We start from the raw sequence: 6000 nt of genomic DNA, 5'->3' as shown, positions 1-6000 counted from the left end.
TAAAAAACTAAGCCGCTCCGTTTTCAGATATTGAATATTTCCTTTTTCAACGATAGTCTCTCTTATTATCACAATCAACTCCTCTGAACGACCGAACATCAGTTGTGCTAAACTGTTTTCATCTGTCTACTAAAACGATCAGTTTGAATATGTGTTCTTTTCCATCTGATGAAGTCCAAGTATATTTATGAATGTCGCGATGTTGGAATTTTTTAATCTTCACTATAAGGTTTCTGTGTGTTGCACAGTTCACGAGTCTAACGCCGTTGCCACAACCTTCATTATGCAATCATTTATTCCCTATAATCGGTTTGAAAATACCCTCTCGTCCTACCTTCGCAATGAAACCGCCTAACAGAATTTTCATATGGTATTGCAGGAGATGATCAAATACCCGTTCTATTATTTCGTAAAAACTGTATTTTTTTTTTTATCGCCTTTCTTATTTTCTGTTGGTACATGTGCATTTAAAACAATAATATGACACCATCGGCCCTTAAGAGATATAAAAGAAAATCTATCATTAACAAATTCAACCCATGTAATTGCTGATATTGCATATTCGTTTGTAAATGAAAAACCCTGTTCCTAGTTGCTAATTTTTAATTCGTTCCCCGCAAAAGCACGTACAATTTCCCAACTTGACTCCTCCATTTCCTTCACATCTAACTTCCTGATATCCCACTAGGTCCATCCTCTTATTTGAAACTCATTCTTTACAAATTTTAACGCGCCTGCCCTATAAAGACTTCTAATATTCCATGTTCCAAATCTCATGTCGATTTTACTTTGCTGAGTTCGTGCCAAGTCATCAGTTCTGATCCGAGGATTCTACGAACTTATCTGAACAATCCTTCTTTTTTTTTACAGGATGAGGTTGTTAGCCCCACACCAAATCCCCAAGTTGGAGGATCCGCCCTTGTCTGTCCCCGACTGCTTATTCAGTACATTCGCAGCTAACCTCTATATCCCAGAGGCCTTCTCCTCGATCCACAACCTGAGAACACGCCGTGTCGTGGTGAATGCCACATTTTACAGAAATTAATATTGTGAAGATATGTGTGTTCTGAATATAGCTATATATCAGAAATACAATAGGTACTGATTATCCGAACACTGCTTTAAAACACTAAGGAACAATCAATATGCTCAGATATATGGATGCATATTAATACTGTGAAAGCTTCGATGCCGTAAAAATCGTAAATTACAGACTAGTGTCAGTGTACTATTGCATAAATGCATCATACGTTTCACTATCCGAACTATACTTGACGTATCACATTGTTTCGCTTTATAGCTACATAACTTTATAATATTTTTGTAAGTGATTATACTCTTTACCTGTTCTCTGCCAATAGCAACTGTATGAATTTATAATACAAAACTGAAATACAGAAGAATAAAATAAAATTAAAAAAAATATAATGTGATATTTCGCAGGGAATATTATGTAAAGGGCGCCTTGTATACTTCACAGGTTCTGTACTACCAGTCAGTATTTGAATTTGTTATACAAAGCTAGTATACAGGATAACTAAAACCACTTATCTACAATGTGATGTTTCGTAGGGCGCCTTATGTAAAGGGCGCACTCTACCTTTCACGGGTTCCCTACCAACAGTAACTGAATGTATTTATTGTACATCCATCCAATGTTCCATCAAATTAAGATACAGTGGTGAGCACCTCATGATTTGAGAGCAAAACTCATTTAGACTTACATCTCATTAGCATGAAGTGCTCTTATCATTTAATAATCACTCAAAACACAAAATTTTAATTTCCAATTGATTTATAATGAAACAAAACCTTAATCAGTACACCTATCTGATTAAAAGAATTCTTTAGAAATGAACAACAACCATCACAACGTTTCACATCGCGCACCTTTCTACACCCCGCCACACACACGAAAGAAGAAAGACAATTGACAAACTGTGAGCGTAAAGAAGAAATGCGTATCAACATTTGAAAGTCGTCAATAGCTCGTTACAGGCGCTCAGACTCTTATTATTTGAAAATAATTGGCATAGGTGCCCATCACTATCAGAGTGCCCACGACTGTATAGTTTCCCCTATCTCCGTAACAGTGCTTCCATTGCAAACCGACTCTTGCACAAGGAAGTTACACACACCTCGCGTCAGCTCCTCGTATCTACCAGTGCTTGCTTCACTGGCCACACACAATGGCGCTCTCTACCGCGAGTTGTGTAACTGTGCAAGAGTCGGTTGAAGTGGAAGCACTGTAATGGGGCGTTTACACTTAGTCGATTTGTGTTCGATTCAGTTGAATTGACGTCACTTTCAACTTAATCGACCGTGTAAACAGGACTTCAACTTAATCGCTTGTTGATCGAAGGCGACTAATCGACTGGCAACTGAATTAAAAGACGTTCTATTTTCTGTGGTTGAAATAATTGAACACATCCATCAATCTGATTCGGCCTAGTTGCTTCGATTTAGTGACAAATGCAACGAGTCGATTTAGTCGTGCGACTAAATCGACTAAGTGTAAACGCCCCATTACGGAGATATATTTGGTGTTTCTATTCCGAAATGGACACAATCGAAGCAGCCGAAGAACGAGAGAATCGGAAGGAACGCAAGAGAGAGGAAAATTGTGAACTCTGGCAAAGAATTGTTTGAAGGGGCCCTCAGTGAGAAAACTGTGCAAAAAACACGTCTATTTTCAGTTTTATTTGTTTTTGACAATGTTGCCATCACTTTCAGGCCCCGAAAAACATATATATTGTACCTAAGGGTATAACAAATTTTTAAACCAAAAAAATCAGCGACGTGTCCCCCCAAAATTGTTTCTAAAATTTTTTGAAATTTTCAACACGCAAAAAATTAAAGAAAATACGCATCGATGGTTTTGAAAAAAAATACACATTTATATCTACATAGTATCTACAATCTGTGAAACTTTCAAAATTTTTCGACCACCCCCACCAAAATTTAAAAAATATTAAATTTTGAGCATGTAAGATACGATAATTCGGTAAGGGGAGGGAAAGTGGGTCAAAAAATTTTTTGATGTAGTTTTAGGTCAAGGGTAACCTTTTTGGGTCAATAGCGACCCAATTTGGATCAAGGGCCGATTTCACTATCTTACTAGGAAAGACCTTTTGTAACGTAGAAAGTGCTCCCTTTTTCCATATTTAATAGCGGACTTTTCTAAAAACGCTGAAACGCAAGTTCAATTATTTTCAGTGAAAAGCTCATACACCAAGTTTTATCTTCCTACTGTGAGGTACTTCATTATGGGTCGCGGACATAAGCTCACTAGACATAAACTCATCATAAATGATACAGTTATTCAGATTAATACAATTATTTACTATTATCTATTAAACATAGGATAAAACACATAATTGTAGCAGCTTTGTCGAGGTAGTATATCAGTGGCGTGTTTAAGGGAAGCTTCCGGGTTTAAGCTCCCCCCGAAATTGTATTTACTATATTAAAGTAAATGAAATATCTTGCAGAATTTTCACATTTCCAGGAATAGTTAGGAAAACCCCCCGAAACAAAATCGTAATTACGCCACTGTAGTACATAATACATATTTTCTGTTAAACATAATTTAAACTACACAGTTGCAGCATAGCTTTGTCGAAGTAGTACATAATTTCTACTAAACAGAGTTTAAATTAAATAATTACATCAGTGCTTTGTTAACGTAGTTCATAATACACAACTTCTGTTAAACATACGTTAAAATATGCAGCTTAGTAAACGTAGTACATAATACACAGTTTATGTTAAACATACGTTAAAATACACAATTTTGAAACTCCATATATTAAAACCTTACAGTGTGACAAATATCTCACAAAAGCTATGAACATCTCTTTTACCATCTCTAATTTCCCTACACAGAACCACTAACTTTTTACTTAATATTCTTGTTCCTCCTTCTGACGTTTGCAGGTAAAGTTCCTAACTGATGTTGCAGAATGGTCAAGAAAAGCAAGAGCGTCTAACATTTCACAATATTGTTTTATCTCTTCACTTTCATTGTACAGTCCCCAGCAAAAAGCCTGCAACATGAGCATATAAGTTTATTGTGAAACGACGAAGTCTTTTGCTCCAAAATAAGTGTGCAAGGGAGGGCGTCGAGGTTTATCCTGGCGTGATTCGTGCCACTTAGACGTTATGTTGATTCCCTGGGTTGTTAGGCGTAGTTTCACAATAAACTTACATGCTCATGTTGCAGGTTTTTTGCTGCGGACTGTACAACCCCAAAAGTCCAAGTGCTTGATTTTTTCTTCATGTGCATTGAGTTAAGTGAAAGTGGCATCCACGCACAATAACTCTCTCGCTTTGGTTACTAATCCCTGTAGCATCTCTATAAATGGCCCTACTTTTCCCAGAAAGGAAAGCATACACACAAGTGTCTCCAATAGGAGCTCTAATTACGTATACCTGTTCGAAAAGATCCGGGTGTAATGAAAAACTATCATCTGCATACCAAACCTGGGCAATCTTTAAATGCTTCAGTTGCTCATCTATGCTGAAGAGTAAGATCCTATTATCTGCATGTGTACCATTATCATATAAAAGAAAGTCACAGGGTTGAGGCCCTTCTGTCTTTCATCTAAATAAATGTCTAATACGTCTTTATAATCCATGGCCTTTATTTCCACCACTTTTCCGTTTTCAAAATAACAGGAAACTAAAAGAATCTAGTATCTGTAGGGTGTTATTCTAATGAAAGAAATATGTTTAAGTCTACTTATCGGACATTCAAAGTATTATTCCCACAGAGAAATTCAATAAATACTGGGGCGTCCTACGTGTCTTTATTGTGCAGTGAATAAGCTATGTACTCCATACTCATTTAGTAATGTAATGGTCTTTGACAGTACCGAAGCAATATGATGTAGATCTATAAACCGTATGAACTCCTGTCGAAAATGAAATTCATATTCTGATACCAAAAGAGGTGAATGAAACAGAAATAAAATAAAATAAAATGAGCTGGCTTTGCTGATGTATAGGTTCTCTCTTCCTCAAAACAGATAGCAAGAACGGCTTGTTTTTGGCTTTTTATGATTTCATCACTAAACTACCAAATTAACTATAATTTATCATTGGGGTTATTTTAGTTACTTAACAACAATTCTTAGTGCCTGAAAGTTATACGCCTTGTCATTTGGATTTATTGGGTTGACTAAATTCAAAGTTCAAGAAATAAATAAAGTCACTTTGAACAAGTAAACAGATACATACTAATTATTTGCTAAGGGTCAATTCATTGGAAGTGATCCAGAAAAAAGAAATTGGTTACTCGACCATTTTTGAAAATTATGAAACCTACACAGTTGTTTGCTTCATGTTTTAAGACTTAAAAACTGTGTTTACAATATGTCTATCTGAAGCGGTTTGCCAGTGGCGACCATATTTGTTTCGTGGTGCGCGCTTACTTTCACGATTATAAGGGTTAACAAAAACGTTCATTACGAAAACAGTACTTGGTCTAGAAGGATAAAACAAAAATCATTTGATTGGTAATGGATTGAAGTAAAAACGAGGCCTATAGGTATTTACTTATGTTTCTCCTTTCTATGAGAAACTTATTAGTAAAAGTAAACATCAATATCGGTGAAATTTCACTTTTTGCAATGTTTTGTAAGTAAGAAGGAGCGGTATACACAGTTTGATTTTGCTTGTGATATGAAGAGATATGTCGATAGTTTTACTAGAAAAATATTGATTGTGATATACTTACCCTTACGCTTTTATGGTTGTGTTAAAATCACGGTTTTGTCGAAAAACCCGAAGTTTGGGTTCAAATAACTCTGATGGGGCTAGTGATAAAAATCACAAATTAGCACACGATTTAGTGCTGTTGTATATGTTTATGGCGAATAAAAAACATTCTTGTGTATTTTACTGCTACAAAAGTTATAGCTTTTCAAAAATGAAACATACTGCGTTGTAGTGATACCATTTTGGAACACTAAAGAAGGGCTATATAGGGGGTTACTTGTC

This window comes from Thermobia domestica, chromosome 9 (assembly GCF_964235325.1).
Source record: "Thermobia domestica chromosome 9, izTheDome1.hap1.1, whole genome shotgun sequence".
In the NCBI taxonomy this organism is placed as follows: Eukaryota; Metazoa; Arthropoda; class Insecta; order Zygentoma; family Lepismatidae; genus Thermobia; species Thermobia domestica.
Note: the sequence above shows the minus strand (reverse complement) of the source record.